Raw genomic sequence first — 24,212 nt, forward strand, 5'->3', positions numbered from 1 at the left:
TATTCAAGTTCCCATAGACTATAAGCCAGAAGACACTGGAACATATCCAGAGACGTAAAACAAGGTGCAAAAATTTCATGGTCTAAAGGTATCGACGGAGAAGGCAATGGCACCCCACTCCAGTACTCTTGCCTGGAAAATCCCATGGATGGAGGAGCCTGGTGGGCTGCAGTCCATGGGATCACTGAGGGTCGGACATGACTGAACGGCTTCACTTTCACTTTTCACTTTCATGCCTTGGAGAAGGAAATGGCAACCCACTCCAGTGTTCTTGCCTGGAGAATCCCAGGGACGGGGGAGCCTGGTGGGCTGCCATCTATGGGGTCGCACAGAGTCGGACATGACTGAAGTGACTTGGCAGCAGTTAGCAAAGGTATCGAAATCACAATCTGTTCTCTCATCACTGTGGAATTATGTTAGATCAATATCAAAAGATATTTGAAAGTAACCTACATTTGTGACATTTACCAAGAGAGATCTTTGACTTAGCCATTGAAAGCCTCAATAAAGTTGACTAAAAAAACACAGAGGGTGATTGCAGAGAAGGAAGCATTTAAATGAGAAATTAGTATCAAAATGAGAAATTAATATCAGGGATACTTAGAAAATTCCATATATTTGGAAATTAAATGTTCATTTTTAAATATGAGTATATCTAAAAAGTCATAGGGAAAATTAGAAAATATTTGTAACAGAATAAAAATGAAAGAGAATGTATCAGAATTTGTTGTATGTAGCTGATGCTGCTGTGTGCTGCCCAGTGCAGCTAAATACAGTCTCATGCTAATATTCTTTCCTTGGAAATCCCATGGACAGAGGAGCCTGGCAGGCTGTAGTCTTACTGTCCTTCTGGACAACAGAACACCTTCGCTATGATTGCTTTAAGATTAAACACAAGTTTTACCTTTTGAGTTTGTGTCTAGCAGTATGCACGCTAACTAGACTATAAGCTTGTGATTGTATTTCTGTGCCCCTCAGAGGTCTTTGTATAGCATTTTTGGGAGTTTCCAATAGCAACAGAGTACTGTTACTTTTTGTGAACCTCTGGAAAAGTGAATATATCTCATTCCATACACTACTAGGAAAGTCATCTCATTCCTGTTTGGAGCACGAATCAGTCCATCAGTTTGAGGGTTGTGTGTTCAATTCAGTGGTAGGATAAGGCTTAGTAAATACCTATTTCTTAACTGATTAATCACCACTCCAAAGAGTGATTTGTGTTTTTTGGTGGTCTGTGGGCTTCCCTGGTGGCTCAAAGGTTAAAGTGTCTGCCTGCAATGCGGGTTCGATCCCTGGGTCAGGAAGATCCCCTGGAGAAGGAAATGGCAACCCACTCTAGTACTCTTGCCTGGAGAATCCCATGGATGAAGGAGCCTGATGGGCTACAGTCCATGGGGTCGCCAAGAGTCAGACACGACTGAGTGACTTCACTTACTTACTTATGGATGAAAAGCAGTTTTTAAAAAATTTGTGTGAATATTACTGTTTTAGTCTGTTTTTTTTTAAAACAGCTTTATTGAGATATATAAGTCACATACAATTCACCTACTAAAAGTGTACAATTCAGTGTTTTTTACTATATTTACAGACATGTTCAACCATTACCACAGTCAATTTTAGAACATGGGGGTCACAAAAAAGTCAGACACAACAGCAATACAACAACAGCAACAACAACATCTTGGGGAAATGTTTATTTATATCTTTGCTGATTTTTTAGATTGGGTCATTTGTCCTCTTATTATTGACTTGTGAGGATTCTTCATATACTGTAGATTCAAGTCTCTTAATCAAATAGTTGATTTGAAAATATTTACTCTCATTCTTTGATGATGTCTTTTGAAGCACGAAAGTTTTGAACTTAATAACATGTAATTTATCAATTTTCCTTTTGTTACTCATATTTTTGTTGTCATACCTAAGAATCCTTTGCCAAATCCAAGGTCATGAATATTTGCCCTTATGTTTTCTCCTAAGAATTTTATAGTTTTTGTTCTTACCTTTATGTCTTTAATCCATCTGAGTTATTTTTTGTACATGGTGTGACATAAGAATCCAGTGTTATTCTTTTGCATGTGGCTATCCATTTGTCCCAGCACCATTTATCAAGAACTCTTCTTTCCCCATTGACTGGTCTTTGCACCCTTGTTGAAAATTTTTTGGCCAAAGAGCTACTGAATTATTTCTGGATTCTAAATTCTATTCTGTTGGTCTGTATGTCTGTCCTTGCACCACACTATTGTGATTCAGTTCAGTTCACTTCAGCTCAGTCGCTCAGTGGTATCCGACTCTTTGCGACCCCATGAATCGCAGCATGCCAGGCCTCCCTGTCCATCACCAACTCCCGGAGTTCACTCAGACTCGCGTCCATCGAGTCCGTAATGCCATCCAGCCATCTCATCCTCGGTCGTCCCCTTCTTCTCCTGCCCCCAATCCCTCCCAGCATCAGTCTTTTCCAATGAGTCAACTCTTTGCATGAGGTGGCCAAAGTACTGGAGTTTCAGCTTTAGTATCATTCCTTCCAAAGAAATCCCAGGGTTGATCTCCTTCAGAATGGACTGGTTGAATCTCCTTGCAGTCCAAGGGACTCTCAAGAGTCTTCTCCAACACCACAGTTCAAAAGCATTAATTCTTCGGCGTTCAGCCTTCTTCACAGTCCAACTCTCACATCCATACATGACCACTGGGAAAATCATAGCCTTACTGTTGCTTTGTTGCTGTTGCTAAATTTTAAAATCAGGAAGTGTGAATCTTTCTAGCTATTTCTTCTTTTCCAGGGTTGTTTTGGCTGTTCTAAATCCTTTGCAATTCCATCTGAATTTTAGAATTGGCTTGTCAATTTCTACAAAGAACTCAGTTGGGATTCTGATAGGGGTTGTTTTGAATCTGTAGTTTAGTTTGGTTAGTATTACCATCTTAACAGTGTCTCCCCGTCCTTAAATGTGGGATGTTTTCCATTTATTTAGATATTTAATTTCTTCCAATAATGTTTTATAGTTTTCAGAGTATGAATTTTATACTTCTTTTGTAATTTAATCCTAGATATTTCTTTACGATGCCATTGGGGTGGAATTGTTTTCTTGACTTCATTTTAGATTGTTCATTGCCAGTGTATGGAAGCACAATTGATTTTTGTGTATTGATCTGAAATCCTGCATCTTTGTTAAATTCATTTATTAGTTCTAATAGCTTTTTAGAGGTACCTTAGGACTTTCTATATACAAGAATGTGCCCATCTACAAATAGAGATAGTTTTACTCCTTCAAATTTGGGTGCCTTTTCTTTTTCTGTGCTTAGTCCCCTTGGCTAGAACTTCCAGTACAATGTTGAATAGAAGTAGTGAGAGCAGACATCCTTGTCTTGCTCCCCATTTTAGGAGTTAAGAGTTCAGTCTTTCACTGTTAATTATGATGTTAGCTGTGGGTTTTTGATAGATGCTCTTTATCAGATTGAAGGAGTTCCCTTCTATGCCTGGGTTGTTTAATATTTTTATCATAAGGCGGGGGTGACATAATTTTTGTCAAATTTTTTTGAGAAGATTATGTGGTTGAGATGGTTATGTGATTTTTGTTTTTTGATCTATTGATATGACCTATTATATTAATTGGTTTCAGATGATAAACCTATCTTGAATCTTTGAAATAAATCCTGCTTGGATTTTCAGCCATGCATCATGGATCTTCTGTTTCTTCTCCTTCTGGTATTGCCTTTATCTGTATGTTGGTGTGCTTAAGGATTTCTCACATTTCTCTGAGGCTCTGTTTATTTTTCTTTATTTCTCTGCTCTGTACTTTGGCTTACATAATCTCCATCAATCTGTCTTCAAGGTTACTATTTCTTTCTTCTACCAGTTCCAATCTATTATTGATCCCTTCTAGCAATTTTTTTTATTTGTTATTGTACTTTTATTTCCAGAATTCCATTTGATTCTTTCTACTGGTATTCTCTATTTACTGCAACATTGTTGGTATTCTTTTCTTCTTTAAATATGATTTTCTTTAGTTTTGTGAACATATTTATAATGGTTATTTTGAAAATTTTTATGTTGAATCAGGCATCTGGTTGCTCTCATAGGAAGTTTCTGTTGCCTACTTTAGTCTCTTTTGGAGTGTTAGTCATAATTTCCCGTTTCTTTGCATGCCTCATAATTTTTTTTTGGTAATTAGACATTTTAGGTAATATATTGTAGCAACTCTGGGCATTGGTCCCCTCATTCTGGGGCTTGTTATTGCTGTTTGCTTGTTTATTTGTTTAGTGATTGGCTGGGTTATTTTAGTTAAGTTTATCCTCTGTCACCCTCTACCCGCAGTATTAAGTCTCTGATGCTTCTAGGAACAAATTTAGGTTTGCCCAGTCATGTTGGGGTGACAGCAGCACTCACTGAATTTTTTCCACTCTGGCCCTGACCACACTCAGCTGTTAAAACTCTGTTAAGTGTTGGGTGGTTGCTGTATTAAAAAGAAAAAAAAATGCCCTGGGGCATAAATTCCTCTACAAATGAATCCAGTCAAATTATGGCTTTTTGGACAGAATAGTTTCTGAAATCAGTGTTTGATATTTGTTCTGACCCCAGGAAGACTCCTCCTAGATATCTTAGTCCCTAGTTGTCTCCCACAAATTAAATTAGCCAGTTTACAGTCTAGGCTTTTTTCTTCATCACACACACAAATCTCCTCCCAGTTGCCTTTCGCTACATTCTCCACTGTTTTTGAGAGTGCTCTTAGGTTAAATTTCTCCAAGTTGTGTTGCAAATGAAGTAAGTTTCTGTGGGAAGAGATCAGGAGCTACTTGTTTTATGACTGCTTCTTCCCTCAGGTAAAATCTCTGACCCAGGACTCTGGAGCTGTGGGTGGGGACAATGGCAAGCTTCTCTCTGTGTGATACCCCTATTATAGAAGCTTCAGTTCCACAAGTAGGATTTGGGTGAAAGTAGGAGCCCCCACCTCTTGACTGCACTTGCCTGAGACAGCTGGTGCAAGATGGGAAACACTGAAGTCTTGCTAAGTCTCAGGGGAGCCCATATTCCTGGCTGCAGGAGCCCTTGAGTGGAGTGTCTGCCTCATTGAGCCGGGTGTGGAGTAGGGAGAGTGGTCTTGATTCAGATAACACAGACTTTCACCTTTCTTACAGAAACTTTCTTGGGTGTTTTTGGAATAGATGTTTCTCCATTTGTTGTTTACACTTACTATCATTTCCTGAAGTTTTATTTGCTTACTTTTTAATAATTCTCAGTTTCACTAGGGAGTGGTTCAGCGGAGCTCTTTTGCTGACATGTCACTATTCACAGCAGTGTGTTGTTCTTGACAACTGTCCACTAACCTAACATTAAGAAGATTCATACAACTCAAGCCAATAAGAAAAATCTCTTGATTCATTGTAAGAATTCAAGGCCCTTCAGGCACCCATGTAAACATAACTCTTCTTTGAATGGAGTTGCTCAGATAATATAAATCCAGGATGCTCTAGGAGACCCAGCTCCCGGTTCAGTTCTTTCTATCTTTCTAAACACTTTTCTGTGATATAGAAATCTGTATGCAGGTCAGGAAGTAACAGTTAGAACTGTACATGGAACAACAAACTGGTTCCAAATAGGAAAAGGAGTACGTCAAGGCTGTATATTGTCACCCTGTTTGTTTAACTTATATGCAGAGCACATCATGAGAAATGCTGGGCTGGAGGAAGGACAAGCTGGAATCAAGATTGCCAGAAGAAATATCAATAACCTCAGATATGCAGATGACACCACCCTTATGGCAGAAAGTGAAGAAGAATAAAAAGCCTCTTGATGAAAGTGAAAGAGGAGAGTGAAAAAGTTGGCTTAAAGCTCAACATTCAGAAAACGAAGATCATGGCGTCTGGTCCCATCACTTCATGGAAAATAGATGGGGAAACAGTGTCAGACTTTATTTTTCTGGGCTCCAAAATCACTACAGATGGCGATTGCAGCCATGAAATTAAAAGACACTTACTCCTTGGAAGGAAAGTTATGACCAACCTAGATAGCATATTCAAAAGCAGAGACGTTACTTTGCTAACAAAGGTCCGTCTAGTCAAGGCTATGGTTTTTCCAGTGGTCATGTATGGATGTGAGAGTTGGACTATAAAGAAAGCTGAGCACCGAAGAATTGATGCTTTTGAACTGTGGTGTTGGAGAAGACTTTTGAGAGTCCCTTGGACTACAAGGAGATCCAACCAGTCCGTCCTAAAGGAGATCAGTCCTGGGTGTTCATTGGAAAGACTGATGCTAAAGCTGAAACGCCAATACTTTGTCCACCTGATGCGACATGCTGACTCATTTGAAGAGACCCTGATGCTGGGAAAGATTGAGGGCAGGAGGAGAAGGGGATGACAGAGGATGAGATGGTTGGATGGCATCACCAACTCAATGGACATGGGTTTGGGTGGACTCTGGGAGTTGGTGATGGACAGGGAGGCCTGGCGTGCTGCGGTTCATGGGGTCGTAGAGAGCTGGGCATGACTGAGCAACTGATCTGAACTGAACTCCGTGATACAGTGGTAACATGTTTTTGTCTTTCATAAATCAGGTTAGTCTCTCAGTTGTTTCTGACTCTTTTTGACCCCATGGACTGCAGCATGCCAGGATTCCCTGTCCACCACCGACTCCCAGAGCTTGCTCGAACTCATGTTCATCGAGTCGGTGATGCCAACGAACCATCTCATCCTCTGTCGTCTCCTTCTCCTCCTGCCTTCAATCTTTCCCAGCATCAGGGTCTTTTTTAATGAGTCAGTTCTTTGCATTATGTGGCCAAAGTATTGGCGCTTCAGCTTCAGCATCAGTCCTTCCAATGAATATTCAGGACATTCACAAATAGCAGCTGTATTTAGACAGTGTCCTTTTAAATTAGTCTTAATGACAAAATTTCTTGGGTTTAAGATTAGGGTAACTCATCAGTTAGCATTTTAAGCTGTCACTCACCCATTTGTTTATATTATGAGCAATAGCCAAGCTAGCAGGCATAGGCAGTGCAGTTCAAGAGTAACAGCAGAACACTGCATGTGTGACCTTACCCTATTGGCACTTCACGTGGAGCTGCCTGGTTGGTGGAGAGGCAAACCCCTGATGTGCTGGCCTGTGTTACCTGTGATTGTTAGTGATGGATTATGCAGAGGTCTGTCCAGCAGTCTGTGATACGCAGGATCCCTGAGTTTCTACTGCTGGATAGTGATGTGTAAACAAAAAGGGCAGAAGCCCCCTTTTAACTGTACCATATAGGAAAATGTAGTATTTTTATCACAGTATATACTCAAATATCTTAAATCATATGTTATCATTCTCTCTACAAAGGAAAAGATACTTTGCCTACACAGAAAGCAAAACTGTCAGCTATGGACTTATATAACAAGGAAAGTTAAAAGAAATAGTTTCAACAAATTTGGCAATATTGATAAGAGATGGAATTCTTAGATTTATGAAAATCACTGAGATCATATTTTTCTGCATCTTTCACTGGGATTAGAAAATCAAACGTCAATAAAATTTCCCCCTCTTAGCTATAATATGCAAACGCCTGCTTTAATTAAATACTTCATCCCCTCCCTTTCCGTGATTAGTACATTTGGGCTATACAAGGACTTCCAAAAGTCTTTAGAGTTAAAAGTCTTTCCAGTTTTCGGCTAAAATGGGTTTGTTGTTCTGCCATAATTGTCTTGTCAACTGTTTTCTTTTTGGTAATGAAAAAGATAAACTTTTCATGGCATTTTTCATCCACCTTAGGTTCATGCAATATACAGCTGAATGTGCTGTGGTCTAGGTACACTAAGCATCGTTAATAGGATTCTTTTTTTTTCAGGAAATATAATAACAGCTATTTAAAAAAGGGAGTAAAGGGCAAGGAAGAGAAGGAAAAAAAGAAAAAGGAGTCACTCTTCTAAGGACATAGTTCGGTCATGGGATGTATGCAGATGAGTTTTTTCCCCTTTTTATCATGAGGAGTGTTTGAAAATCATCTATCTGATAGTCCATACATCATTCTTGACCTTATCATTTTAATCCAACAGTAAATAGAAAACAAATGCTATTTTTTCCTTGAAGGTATGATCATGACATCTTGCAAAAGCATTTTTGTTAAGTTAAAGGTAATAGGCTCTATTTTTCCTTTTGTCATTGTGTCAGGGAGAGACAGCATTCCAAGGAGTTGTTTTAAATACCCTATCTGTATGCACTGTGACATCTGGTGGCATTGGTGAGCTCACCTGATGGACCACAAAGAACCCTGATTTATGAACCCATAATTGGGTTTCCGATAAACATTTGTCAAAATAATGTATTAGTTCAAACCAAAGCCTTCTTTATTTATTCATATAAAAGAGCACTTAACTTTCAACAAAGAATTGCCTATCATCAAAAACACTCTATAAATGAATCAAATTTATGAAGACACAGTTCTGGAGAGTGACTGCTCAGAGACTACAGCTTATTTTAACTCTTTAGAGGACTTAGTATTCTAACTTGCTGGTTTTCACCACATTCCTTCATATTTTTAAGTTTAAATAAAATATACTTCAATGTTTACTTGTCAAGGTACTTGTTACAAAATGAATCTAGTGACTTAAGATTTATTCAATTATGAATCTTTAGCATCATTTTATAGCTATCTCAAATTCTGTTACGACAACATATTTTTATCCATTCTTACTCAATTTACTTCTAAGTAAGAACAAAACATACATTGCCCTCATATTAGTTTGCCAATTGCTAAGGTTTCTGATAAAGATCAATGATCTTTATTTTAAATTTTACTTGTTTACTCTTTAACAGATTAGTCTTTGTTTCCATTGGAGTTTCACGTCAATAAGTAAGATATGTAATTTACACAGCATATATGTCTTGTATCCTTTACTTTATAGAGTATGTTATTACAGGTTACCTTATGAAGCATTGTTTTAATATTTAATAGTCACTATCTTTTTTATTGTGGCATAATATACACAACATAAAATTTACCATTTTAACCATTTTGAATATACAATTTAGTGACATTAAATACTTTACAATGTTGTACAATCATAATCAGTATTTCCAGAACATTCTCATTATCTCAGACAGAAACTCTACCCATTAAACAATAACTCTTCATTCCTTTCTCCCCACCAGCCAGCCCTAATAATATTTATTCTATTTTTTTAATGAATTTGACTAGTCTAGGTACCTCATATGGTTGAACCATATGTTTTTACTCTTGTGTCTAGCTTATTTCACTTGTAACATTTTCAAGGTTCACCTATCATATTGTAGCATATATCAGAATTTTATTCCTTTTTTATGGCTGAATAATATCCCATCATATGTATACACCATATTTTGTTTATCCATTCATCTGTCAGTGGACACTTGAATTGTTTCCACTTTTTGACTATTGGGACTTATGCTACTGTGAACATTCATGTACATTTATCTATTTGAGTCACTATTTTCAGTTTTTTTAGAGTGGAATTGCTGAATCATGATAATTCTATTTAATGTTTTCAGGAACCTTACTCTCCCCTTTAAAAAATTTATTAATAGTGTCATTCCTTTTGATAAATATTAGAGTCATCTTCAGTCATGGTATTATTTGAAAACATAAGTGTATAAACAGGTTAAGCCAGCTGTTCACATTAATAAGTATTTAAACAAACAACACTGATGGAGGGGCTTCCCAGGCGGTGCCAGTGGTAAGGAACCCACCTGCCAATACGAGTTAGATGGAAGATACATGTGTTCGATCCCTGGGTTGGCAAGATTTCCTGGAGAAGGCAATGGCAACCCACTCTAGGATTCTTTCCTGGAGAATCCCCTGAACAGAGGAGCCTGGCAGGCTACAGTCCATGGGGTCACACAGAGTTGGACACTACTGAAGTGACTTAGCATACACACATGCATGATGGTGTTCCAAGTAGAGTTCTAGCCACTGAGATCACAAAGATAAATAAGATAAGGTCCCTGATCTGAAGGGATTCTTATAGTCCCCAAATATTAAAAAAAATTCAGTCACTAGCAATAGTCTCAAGTCTGCTGTGAAATTTGATGAGCTTTATTTATTTGAGTTATGAAGCAGAAATAAGTTTTCATGCTTTTATTTTTTTTTAAGAAAATATAGAGGCACTATTGAAATTTTGAACCAAATGTGGTAGAGTTTTGGTAAAGAAAGGTTGATCCTGAATTATTTTGTGATTGGAGAATGTGAAAAGGGATTTACATGAAGGAACCTCAGCCTGGGGTTTGTGAGAAAGAGATTAGTGAGTGAAAATTATTAGACATAAGGTAAACTTGGTATATATTCTGCCTATAATTTGGGGGAAAGCTTAATGCATATTGGGGTGGAACATGGTCCACCACTACTTCTGAAGAATGGTGATTAATTTTGAAAAGTGTTCTGAGGCTGTGGTCTTGCTCACTTGTAGCTGGTCATGGGAACTTCTGGGCCTTTGCAGGATAGAGCAGGGATCATCCAGCTGAAGTTCTTTAAGAACCTATGGGTATCCTCTCAGTTTGTGCTCTGCTCCTTTTTAGCATTTCTAGAGGTTTGGACTTGAGGTCAGAATCACCCTTGTGGGCTTCACCTGAAACAGAATTTGAGAGTTCATGGCTGACTGCTCTGGCCCTTGGGAAGTCCTGGTACTGTTTTCCTTCTGTTTATAATAACTAATTTTCATCAACGGTGCATGTATTCAATTTACAGGTATTTGAACTTTTTAGCCTACATGGAAATCTCAGATTAAAAAGCAGATCTAGAACTTATTGAAGAAAAAAAGAAATTCTTTTCTCCTGCCATCTTGTAGTAGATAAAAGTCCAGTGAGCTGTCTCTGACTCTTGTTTGAAGCACAAATGCAAACAGCAGTGGTGCTTCACCTTAAACTCATCTTCGAGTATATTGGGGAAGGGAACTTATACCTGGCCTTGTATTGATCTTGAACATACACTGACTGATAATTGATGAGCTGGATTTAGTGGACACCAATTCTGGGTAATATATTGGCATTTGCTTCTGAAGTCTGCAATGGATACAACTCCTGCTGTAAGTTTAGACTCAGCTTGGTCAGGACCTGGTGGTTCATCCCATCTGGCATGGTTTTACTTCACCTTCCATTGATGCTGCATGGGTCTCAAGTCTCTGCCATGAGCTACCGAGAACACTGACTATCTCCTTATCCTCTTCTGTGGGTCTCTAGGTTCCTCAGCATGGAAGGCCCCACCATGACTGCTATCCTGTTAACTTTTTGCCTAAGGAACCTGTGGAAACCTTTGGGTTACTCCACCAGATGAGAGATTAGGAATGATAATTAGGCATCTTTTTTTTTTTTTTTTTAATTAGGCCTCTTTCTGACTATCTTTTTCTGCCTTCTTTACTCTGTTGGGGATGTATTACTTCTTTACTCTGTTCTAGCATAGTGTTGCCTTGCATAGTGGTTTTGTTCCTGAGACCCAAGGGGTAAAGAGCCCCTTTGCCTTCAATGTTCCTTTTATCTTACCTAACAGTCCACCCTGCATCCCCCCACTTCAGCCTGGAAAGTGTGGGTAGGAAATACTTTTCTTTTGCTGCTTCCCTTCTCTTCTGTCTTCCTCCCTCTTCCCAAAAGCCACTTGCAAAGGAAGAAATAGGTTTTCACACTTCTCATTGTCTAATCTGTACTTTTCTTCTGTGAAAATCTCTGGTCAAGTCAGCCAGATCTGCCTCTTCACCCATAAAGGAATCTTAAAAATCTTTTTTCTCTCACACAAAGCCTGACTTTGAAGACTGTTTCCTAACCTTGTTGACTTGAAAACTCTATTTGGTGGCTCTAGTGATTATCTACTTTTATTTCTGTTTATATTGATGCTGCAGCAATCCTATCCTCTTTACCCCACTTCCCAAGGAAGATGGATACTTTATGATATCTAAATAGTATGCAAAAGAGGAAAGCCTGGTAATATACTTCAAAAAATGTTACGTATGATGTCTATGGATCAAGCAGCTGTTTTAGTTCATCTGTCTTGTATGTGACATTAGCCTATAAGTAAAGATAGGGTTAGACTAGCTGCAAAGAAAGTGTGGCCTGGGTTGATTGATATGTAGGTTGGTAGTACCTAAAATGTCGACCTTCAGATCATCCATTCTCACTTGTCAAACCCTGTTTCCTAGCATTTGGATAAAGCAAATGGCTCAATCCTGCTGTAGCATGAATCTTTCAAGACCTAGCAAAAAAAGAATTTTGAATATTGGCAGATTTTTGCAAGATAATTTATTAAAAATAAAGTTGACTTATTTAAAAAAGCCAAGAAAATACATAGGTTTTAGATAAACAAAGTAAAATATACAAAATAAAAATTTTCACTTGCCTTGTGAAATGTTGAACATTTATAATTAGACTTTATTTAAGATGGTCCAGCCAAGCACCAAAATTATACATGGCAATCTAATGCTGTAATACCATGAGAATGTCTTTTTTTACATCATTACTGTTTGCTTTCTCTACCAGACTGTAAGCAACTTGAGAGTAAGACTGTGTCTTATTCACTTTGTTAATCCCAGGCTCTAAAGTGATAGATAATTGGAACATTGTAAATATTAACACCTATATGCTGTCTGTCTGGATCTTTGCTGATCTCTGAACAAAAGACTTGTGAAAAAGAACAAAACGAGAACAAAAAGGCAATTATATATCTCTTTTTAGGGTTATATGCTTGAAAAAGGCAATTATATATCTCTTTTTAGGGTTATATGCTTGGGACAACACTCCATGACGGGAGGGGGAACCTAATAATTTGAGTTTTAACTTGTATTAAAATGAATTGAATTTGAATGGCCCAATTTAATGCTAGTCAAGGCTTCTGGTGAAAAACAGATTTCTTAGCAATCTAATCTAGTTTATAACATCATGAAAGGCCTTCATTATCATAGCTTTCACAAGCCAACAAGCTAAGAATTCTAACTTTTATGAACCGATAGGAGTGTGAAAACACACAAGGTTTCATTTGATATACTACAAGTACTCTTGATTGTGATGTCTCCTGATATCATACTGAAATACCATGGCAACTTAAAAAAATATTTATACAAATGTTAAAAAATAAAATTAAAAAATCTTGTGAGATGAACAGCAAAAATCAGCCCTTTGATTTTTAATTTATGGCTTGCAAGTCTTTGCCTTTTAGGACTTGAAAATGTTTCAGTTTTTACCATTTATAGCCAGGTATGAAGTAAGGAGAATACTTTGGTATTGAAAGTTTGAAGAATTTTAATGGCAAGAATTAAGCATTGTTGGTTCCAAATGAATACGTGTTTTGAAAATTGTTATTGTTTTATATAAAAAAGTTATTTGTGCATGTAAGAGAAACACACTTTTGTGATAAACCTATTACATTGTCATTGTGCTATAACAGAAATCTTGTTACTTTGTAAAAAGCCCCAATATTATGATTACTGAGTGCTCAGAAATGTTCTTTCAGTGGTTATAAACAGGTCTGATCAATGAGGTAAGCAGTTCATAAATGTCTTTGAGGGATTTTTAGTTTGGGTTGCCCAACTGAAAAAGGATTACTATTTGGCATGTCTATGGATATAATGGTATGCTAGGCAGCAGGTCTGTGGCCTAATTTAGCCAGAGAATGTACATTAACAAATTGGCTCTGTCAATGATGGATTATGCCTGAAAGAAGTTAGCTGAATGCAACCTACTGGCCATGGTCATAGAGCAACACAGGTTTTTTCTTCTTTCCATCAGGCTGACTTTTCTCCTGGCTCAGCACTTAACAAGCTCCACATGCAAAACTGGATGATCCGGTTGTTGTAAAGCAGCCTCAATGTGTGCATTTTGGGAAAGGGAAGAAACACTTAGATTAAATTTTGTGTGTTAATCTTTTGGAATGTGTGTGGATCAGACTCTGGGAAGGAGATGGATAGCTTCATGGTGAAATGTTGGCATACCATTTCTAGCTTCTATTTCTCAGCTAAAGAGGGGAAGTGTTCTGCATCAAAAACAATGATTTATTTGCTACTTACAAAGAAAATGAATGGACAAAATGTCATTGTAATATTTGGACTTAAAGGCCACCATAAAGTCAAGCCACTTAATTAGTTCTTAAGCCAGTTGGTTGCAGCTAACTCTTCATTTCTTTATAATTTTTGTTACATTTAGTAAGAAGGCAGAATATGGCTGTTAGTATGGGGGTCACCTTTATGTAGAATAAAAATATGGAGATTTAAGATTTAGAGCAGTGGTTCAGTAGAAATGACTCCACACCATTCTTTGGGCACTCTTTAATCATACTTTTCAATTTTTCTTTGCATCACTCAGAGGTTGGACACATGTCGTTTTCAATAGCACATCTCTTCTTTATGATGATATACCAGCTTTTTATATTAAAATTGTCAACAAATCCTTACATTTTTGAGAAGAATAGCATTTGGATTGAATAACCAATCCATTTATTACTTATCAGGCTAGAATATGCTTCAGTAACAAAGAATGCCCAAATTTCAGGACTTAACAATACAAAAATTTAACTCTCACACTACGTGTCCACAAATAATGGGCAGAATCTTTGACAAATCTTCTGTCTGGACAGATGCTTTCATGATTACTTGGAAAAGGGAACATGTTATATCATGTCCTGGCTCTTAAAGCTTTCACGTCATAGCCATACACATTTTATTGACCACAGTGAAAGTGTTAGTCACTCAGTCATGTTCCACTCTTTGCCACCCCATGGATTGTAGCCCGCCAGGCTCCTATGTCCATGGAATTCTCCAGGCAAGAAAACAGGAGTGGGTTGCCATTCCCTTCTCTAGGATCTTCCCAACCCAGGGATTAAACCCAGGTCTTCTGCATTGCAGGCAGATTCTTTACCATCTGAGCTACCAGGGAAGCCAAAGCAAATCAGTATTTGCCTACACCAAAGTCTCAAGGATTTCTCCGATGTTTTCTTCTAGGAGATCTGTAATTTGCATTTAGGTTTGTGAGCCATTTTGGATTATTTTGGTCTGTGGTAAGAGGTAAGGATTGCATTTTCTCTCTTTCCAGATGGATTTCCAGTTGTTCCAGAACAATTTGTTGAAAAGACTGTCCTTTCCCCATATAGTTATCATAGCACCTTTGTAAATAATAAATTGACTATCTATTCATCTGTCTATTCTAAACTATTACTGGGCTGTCTCTCTTGGTCCATTGCTGTATATGTCTATCCGTAGGCCAGTGAATAGTGTTTTGATTACTGTATCTGTAAGTTTGAAATAGGTAGTGTTAAGTCCTGTAACTTTGGTCTATTTCAGTATTGTTTTCACTGTTTTAGGTCCTTTCAGTTCAGTTCAGTTCAGTTCAGTCGCTCAGTCGTGTCTGACTCTTTGCTACCCCATGAACTGCAGCACGCCAGGCCTCCCTGTGCACCACCAACTGCCAGAGTCTATCCAAACCCATGTCCATTACAGCTCCATAATAAATATTGTAATTAACTTGTCATCCTTTACAAAGAAAGGATAGAGTTTTGATTAGGCTTGCTTGCTTTTTTTTTCCTAACTTTTTATTTTGCATTGGGGTGTGGTCAGTTATCAACGTTGTGATCATTTCAGGTGAACAGTGAAGGTACTCAGCCACACGTATACATGTACCCATTCTCTTCCAAATTTCTATCCCATGATTAGGATTGCTTTGAATCTTTGGGCCAATTTAGGATGACAAGATTTACTTCTTAACTCAGTTGAGTTTTTCAGTATTTCCTTATCTGTATAGGTCTTTAAATTTTCCTCAACAATATTTTATAATTTTCAGTGTGTGTATCCTATTAAATTTACCCCTAAGTATTTTGTTTTTCATGATAATGAAAATGGAATTATTCTTTAAATTTCATCTTTTAATTTCATGCTAAGATATATAAATACAACAGATTGGTATATATTGGCCTTGCACCCTGTAAGCTTTCTCAATTCACTTATTAAATTTTAGTACCTTTTTGATATGTATTGGTGTCTTCTATGTATATAATAATTTCTTTTTCATGGTAAGATAGTTTACCTCTTCTTTTTCAAATAGTATGCCTTTTATTTATTTTCTTTCATTATTTCACTAGTAGGACCTCAACAGTGTTGAACAGAAGTTGTCAGAGCAGATATATGCCTTATTTCTGATCTTTGAGGGGAAAATATTGTCTTCACTATTAAGCATGATGTTAGTTGTGGGTTTTTTAGTAGCTATAAATCTTTAGTAGATGCTTTTTTATCAAATTGAGGAAGTTTTCTAGCCCCAGTTTTCTGAGATTTAAACGTTAAGATAGGTATTAAAGTTTCTTAAGTATTTTTTATGCACTGATTTTGAGATGCTCAGATGTCTTTTCTCCTTCATTCTTCTAATATGATGAATTACACTGATTTATTTTCAATTTATTTATCAATTCAATAAATCAATTGATTTATTTTATCAATCTTGTATTTTCAAGAAAACCCTATTTGGTCATAATGTATAACACTTTTATGTATTGCTGGATTTAACTTGCTTATATTTTATTAATAATCCTTGAAGACTTATCCAGGCATCATTAATTATTTATAATGCTGAGTAGCATTTTATCGTATGGATATACCACACTTTACATTGATGGACATTTGACTTGTGTTCAGTTTTTGGCTTTTCAAATAAAGTTGTTTTGAACATTTGTGTACAAGTCTTCGTATAAACATATGTTTCCTTTCCGTTGAGTAAATCCCAATAGGTGAAATGGCTGGCTATATGTATTTAACATTTTAAGAAACTGACAAACTATTTTCAAAAATGATTATATCATTTTATATTTCTACCAGCAGTGCATGAGATTTTCAGTTGTTTCATATCTTTGCCAACACTTGATATGTTCATTTTTTTAATATTAGACATTCTAATTGTTGTACAGTGATCTCTCATTGTGATTTAAATTTGTGTTTTATTAATGATTAATAATGATAAGCATCTTTTGATATGCTTGTCATCTGTATATCTTGTTTGGTGATGGGCCTGTTCAAATCTTTTGTCTACTTGTGCTGAATTTTGAGAGTTCTTTTTGTATGCTGAATACAAGTCCCTTATCAGGTATGTACTTTGTAAAGGTTTCTTCTCAGTCAATGGCTTGTTTTGTTATTCTCTTAACAGTGCCTTTTTGAAGAGTAGAAGTTTTAAATTTTGTTGAAGTCTAGTTAATCAATTTATTCTTTTATGGATCATACTTTTTGTTTCATATCTAAGAAATTTTAGCCTAATCTAGGGATCAGCAAACTATAGGTCTTCTATAGGGCAAATATGGGCTGCTGATTGTTTTACATGATCTGCGGTCAAGAATTTTTTAACAGAAATTTTTGTTGAGATAACTGTAAGTTCATGTGAAATTACAGCAAACAATAAAGATGCATCCATATAAACTTTCTCTAATTTCTCCCAGTGGTAGAAGTTTGCAAAACTGTGTAGTTTAATATCACATACAAGTTATTGACACAATCCACAAACCTTATTCAGATTTCTGCAGTCTTTCACTCATTTGTGTGGGTAAATACTTAAACATTTTTAAATGGTTGGAAATCAACCATTTCCAAATCAAAAGTGTATTATTTCTCAATATATGAGTATTATATGAAATTCACTTGTCCTTGTCCAAAGTAAAGTTTCATTGGAACATTTATTCCTTTATGTATTATCTGTGACTCTATAACAGAATGGGGTAGTTGTAACAGAAGCTATATGTGATAATCCCATTATCTTCCACTGTTGCTCAATGCACTATAAATTGCTGTGATGCTGTTGTAATGCTGTTGACAGCATTTTGTGTATCACATATCACTGTACCACGACATTATATTTACTTTTTCATCACCAGGGCATTCCCATCATGTCACATCAAGAAGAGAAAACTAGACTTTAAATATCATGCTTTTAAGGCACAGTAGAGTTTAACCATTTAAATTAACAATTTGTAAACAAATTAGGTGGTGAAGTATTTATTTATTGTGGAATGACTCAACAGCTGTGCTGAAAGAATATAATATATTTACATTGATATTACCAGACTGTTCATCATGATATTCCCAATACATAGGACAGAACAGTCAGGAAAAATTAGAAATTTTCAATGAAATATCTCATCATGGTAAAATTTTTTTCCAAAAATATAAAGTGAGATACAACCAAAACAAGCTTTCAAGTGGTCCATTTGTCAGCCAAGCAAGGATTTCTGATGGTGAGTTAATTAAATCTTGTTTGCAGCAACTGAAGAATAAATGTGGTGAGGGAAAACATTTAAGATTATTAGTTGTTGGGCAAAAGTGATTCTTCAAAGAGTTGACATTACGAGGGACATCGTAGTCAGTTTAAAATGAAGGCAAATGATTTCAAGTGCATTTCCTTGGCTCTTGATGAATTGAAAAATGTTATTGATATTCCTTAACTGTTACTGTTTATTCAAAGATTCAGGGCTTCCTTGGTGGCTCAGTGGTAAAAAATTTGCCCGCAATGCAGGAGACTCAGGGGATGCAATGCAAGTTCGATCTCTGGATCAGGAAGATCCCTGGGAGAGCATGGCAACCACTCTACTGTTCTTGCCTGAAAAATCCCATGGACAGAGGAGCCTGGCAGGCTACAGTCCAAGGGGTTTCAAAGAGTCAGACATGACTGAAGCGACTGAGCACAGCATTCAAAGAATCAATACAAAGTGATAAAGTATTAACCCAATGAAAAGTCATCATGGAACTACTACAGGTGAGAATATTTTCAAGTAAGTTATGAAAACATTAATTTAGTTCAACCTGAAGGGTGGTATTTGCTAAAATGTTGTACATCTGTTAGTGGTAAAAATGTGAATGAAGCAGGAAAGATTTGGTTGAACAAATGAACATAACTTTTGAAAATAAAACTTGTTTAAAGCCTTTGGTTATTTAGTGGTTCTCTGCAGGAAATATTAATATTTGAATCTGTTATTTGTTTTTGAAACAGTAGTTTTAAGAGTAGACTTCATGCACTCTCATGGGCTTCAATTGTGCATTCAGTGAATTTTTATCGGAAACAGAAGCAGAATATCCTAGCTTGCCCTTCCACACAGCAGTTCAATGATTTAGCAATGGTAGTATCCCATTGTGATTTTCTTGAATTAAGGGCTAAGACTGAAATTTTTCTGAAAGCAAAAAACCTCTTTGAATTGTTACTATTTAACACTGAATGGCTTTGGAAATTAGCTTTTGCTGTAACTTAACAAAAAGTTAATGTGCTTACTCCAAAATTACAAGGAAAACAGTGCATATATGAGTAAAGTATAAATGAGGCAAAGTCATTTTGATTTTTGTTTCTTGAATCTCAAGTAATGTCAGGCTTCTTTATACAGTTTCTATACTGTCCAGTGTTAAAACAAGAAATGAGACCTTCATTCCTATGCAGATTTGTAGTAGGTATCTTTTCCAGAAGCATTTTAAAAATTATAATGCAAAGGCAAGAGAAATTCCATATTTCATAATCCATTTAACTTAGTGCAAGTAACCTTCACTTAGAAGTAATCTGCAGTGTAATGACATGCTGAAAGAAAAATACGAAGAAAAGAATCTAGCAGAATTATGTAAATGCCTTCCAAGTGATGAATATTCTTAATTAAAATCATATGATTATGGATTGTTATCAGTATCTGGTAGTACCTATCTAAGTGAAAGACATTTTCAAATATAAAAATGTGTGAAATCTCATTGTGTGTGCTCAGTAGCTCAGTCGTGTCCAACTTTTTGCAACCCCATGGAGCCCACCAGGCTCCTCTGTCCATGGAATTCTCCAGGCAGGAATACTATAGTGTGTTGCCATTTCTTGTGCCAGGGGATCTTCCCAACCCAGGGATGGAGCCCTTTTCTCTTGAGCTGCCTGCATTGTAGGTGGATTCTTTACCACTGAGCTACCAGGGAAGACCGTATAATAACATCTCATTACAGATCAGCATTAAAATATGTACCTTTGCAATTTATTTTTTTACATTAATTTTTTTATATTGAGATTGAACTCACATATCATAAAATCATCATTTTAAAGTGCATACTTCAGTAGTTTTTAATATTTTGACAAGGTTGAACAATTACTGTTTCAGAAAGTTTACATCAGCACCAAAAGCCCATACCCATTTTGTTGTTCTTGTTCAGTTGCTAAGTCATGTCCTACTCTTTGTGACCCCATGGGCTGTAGCATACACCAGGCCCCTCTGTCCTCTACTGTCTCCCAGAGTTTGTGCAGATGCATGTCCATTGAGTTGGTGATGTTATCTAACCATACCCACTAGCAGTTACTAATTACCCCTTCCTCTAACTGCTATTTACTTTCCTCTCTGTATGGATTTGCTTATTCTGAACATTTAATATAAATGAAATTGTTTATCTGGCCATTTGTCTGGCTTCTTTCCCTTAGCATATGTTTTCAAGGCTCAGCCAGTTGTACCAAGTTTCAGTACTTGTCATTTTTATGGTGAATTCCTTTATATGGATACTCCACATTTGTTTATCCACTTACTAACTGACACAAATTTGAATAATTGGTAGAAATTGATTGAAAGTTTCTATTCTTTTTGCTATTATGAATAATGCTCCTATGAGCATTCATGTACAAAATTTTGTTTGAGCACATATTTTCAATTATCTTGAGTATATACCTAGTTGTGGAATTGCTGATTGTCATGGGTTGAATTGTATCCTCCCTCACAAAGGCCATGTTGTGGTTCTAACCTTTGGTGTCTTTGCTATGACCTTATCTGGAAATACGGTTTTTGCAGCTGTAATAAAATTAAGATGTTGGGTTAAGGTGGACTGTAATCCTATGATAGATGTCCTTATAAGAGGAGTGCCAAAGAATCAACACTTCGGAATTGTAGTGCTGGAGAAGATTCTTGAGAGTCCCTTGGATAGAATGGAGATCAAACCATTCAATCCTAAAGGAAATCACCTTGGATATTCATTGGAAGGATTGATGCTGAAGCTGAAGCTCCAATCCTTTGGCCGCCTGATGTGAAGGGCTGCCTCATTGGAAAAGACCCTGATGCTGGGAAAGATTGAGGGCAAGAAGAGAAGAGGCTGACAGAAGATGAGATGGTTGGACGGCATCACTGATTCAATGGACATGGGTTTGAGCAAACCCTGGGAGATGGTGAAGGATAAGGAAACCTGGTGTGCTGCAGTCCATGGGACTGCAAAGAGTTGGACACAACTTAGCAACTGAACAACAATAAGAAGAGGGGAATTAGGACATACAGAGACAGACATACATAAAGGGAAGACAGAAACACAAACTGGAGTGTGTTTAGCCCAATAATGCTAAAGATACTGATAACCACTGAAAGCTAGAAGAAGCAAGGGGGAATCTTCCCTAGAATCTTTAGAGAGGGCATGGTCTGAAATCACAGCCTAATTTTGGATTTCTAACTTTAGAATCTGTGAAAGAATAAATTTCTATGATTTTAAGTCATTCAGTTTATACTAATTTGTTTTGGAACCCCTAGAGGATCATATCACTGGGTCATATGATAATTCTATGTCTAACATTTTTAGGAAATGTTAAACTGATTCAGTAGTAGCTGTGCCATTTTACAATCCCACTAACAGGATATGAGGACTTCAGTTTCTCTACATCCTCATCAACTTTTTTTTAAATTGAAGTCATCCCAGTGAGTGTGGTAGCTGGTGGTTTTAATTTACATTTCCCTAGTGATCAGTGATTCTTAATGATCTTTTCAAGTGCTTGTTGGCTACTTGTGTATCTTCTTTGTGAAAATATCTATTGAAATCCTTTGCCCATTTTATATTGGGTTGAGGTATAAGTGTTCTTTGTACAACCTGGATATTAGATCCTAATCAGATATATAATTTGCAATATTTTCTCCCATTTTGTGTACTGTATCTTCACTTTTGATGTACAAAAGTTTTATGTTTTGATGGAGTCAGTGTAACAATTTTTTCTTTGACTGTTATTTTTGTTGTTATGTATGAGAAAAACATGCCTAATCAAGCTCATGATGACTTACACCTATGTTAGAGTTTTATAGTTTCAGCTCTTATGTTTAGATTTTTGATTAATTTTAAGCTAATTTTTGTGTATGGTGTAAGGTATGGGTCTGAATTCATTCTTCTGCATGTGGATATGCAGCCGTCTCAGCACCATTTGTTGAAAAAGTTATGTTTTCCTCGTTGACTGTTCTTGCATCCTCACCTAAAACAATTTGACTATAGATGAATAGGTTTACTTTTTTTTTTTAATTGAAGTATAGTTGACTTACAATGTTGTGTTAGTTTCAGGTGTACAATAAAGTGGTTCAGTTATACATACACATATCTATCTATTCTTTTTCAGATTCTTTTCCATTACAGGTAATTATAAGATATTGAACATAGTTCCCTGTGCTATAGGTCCTTGTTTACCTATTTTATATATAGCAGTGTGTATACCTCAGTCCCAGTCTCCCAATCTACCTCCCTCCCCAAAATTTTTTCTCAAATTAATTTTGGTAATTTGTGTCTTTCAATAAAATCTTCCACTTTTTCTAATTTATTGACCTACAACTGTTCATTGTATTCCCTTATAATCCTTTATAGTTTTGAATGGTTAATAGTAATATTTCCCCTTTCATTCATAGTTTTAATATTTGAATCTTCTTTTTTCCTTTTATAAACACCTGTCAATATTGTTTAACTTTCATAAAGCAATTTTACATTTCAACTTTAGAATCTCTATTTGATTGCTTCTTATTATTTGGATTTTTTAAATTGATAAGCCTCTATTCAATACAACATCATTTTAATAATGATATTTCTTTAAGCATTATCTTCTTATTCCTTGAACATTTTCAGCATAACTGATTAAGTCTTTAGTTTGTCCAGTGTCTAACGTCCTCAGGGACAGTGTATATTGACAACTTAATCCTGAGTTTGTATAATTCTTTCTTGTTATTTGCATGTCTTGTAACTTCTTGTTGAAAACTGGACATTTCAAATAATATAATGTAGCACTCTGAAAATTAGATTCTGCTCCATCTTCAGGATTTGGTATAACTGCCACTTGTTGAAGCAGTTTTTTGTTTAGCAGCTTTTCTGAGAACTAATTTTGATAAGCTTGTATCTTTTTTGTGTGTGTGTGCCCACTAAAGTTTCCACTGGTTAGCTTTGTGGTCAGGTAATGATTTAACAGAGATTCCTTAAATGTCTGGAATCATTAAGTCTCTCAGTATTTTTCAAGAGACTATAGGTGCTTTTTAAGGCAGCGACATTACTTTGCCAACAAAGGTCTGTCTAGTCAAGGCTATGGTTTTTCCAGTAGTCATGTATGGATGTGAGAGTTGGACTGTGAAGAAAGCTGAGCACCGAAGAATTGATGCTTTTGAACTGAGGTGTTGGAGAAGACTCATGAGAGTCTCCTGGACTGCAAGGAGATCCAACAGGTCCATCCTGAAGGAGATCAGTCCTGAGAGTTCATTGGAAAGACTGACGTTGAAGCTGAAACTCCAATACTTTGGCCATCTGATGCAGAGTAGACTCATTTGAAAAGACCCTGATGCTGCCCTGATGAGGGCAGGAGGAGAAGGGGATGACAGAGGATGAGATGGTTGGATGGCATCACCAACTTAATGGACATGAGTTTGAATGAACTCCGGGAGTTGACGATGGACAGGGAGGCCTGGCATGCTGCGATTCATGGGGTCGCAAAGAGTCGGACATGACTGAGCGACTGAACTGAACTGATAGGTGCTTTTTGAGGCATGCCTTCAATACTCAGCCAAGAAGTTTACACTCTACCTTACACTTCATTTTCTACTTGTGCAGAGCCTTAAGGTTAGTCAGAAGTGAGAGGTTAGGGCATTTTCAGGTCTTGTATTAACATATTTACAGCAGAGACATTACTTTGTCAACAAAGGTCCATCTAGTCAAGGCTATGGTTTTTCCAGTGGTCATGTATGGATGTGAGAGGCAGACTATAAAGAAAGCTGAGTGCCGAAGAATTGATGCTTTTGAACTGTGGTGTTGGAGAAGGCTTTTGAGAGTCTCCTGGACTGCAAGGAGATCCAACCAGTCCATCTTAAGGGAGATCAGTCCTGGGTGTTCATTGGTAGGACTGATGTTGGAGCTGAAACTCCAATCCTTCTGACACCTGATGTGAAGAGCTGACTCATTTGAAAAGACCCTGATGCTGGGAAAGATTGAGGGCAGGAGGAGAAGGGGATGACAGAGGATGAGATGGTTGGATGGCATCACCAACTCAATGGACATGG

Source organism: Ovis aries, chromosome 9 (genome assembly GCF_016772045.2).
Source record: "Ovis aries strain OAR_USU_Benz2616 breed Rambouillet chromosome 9, ARS-UI_Ramb_v3.0, whole genome shotgun sequence".
In the NCBI taxonomy this organism is placed as follows: domain Eukaryota; kingdom Metazoa; phylum Chordata; class Mammalia; order Artiodactyla; family Bovidae; genus Ovis; species Ovis aries.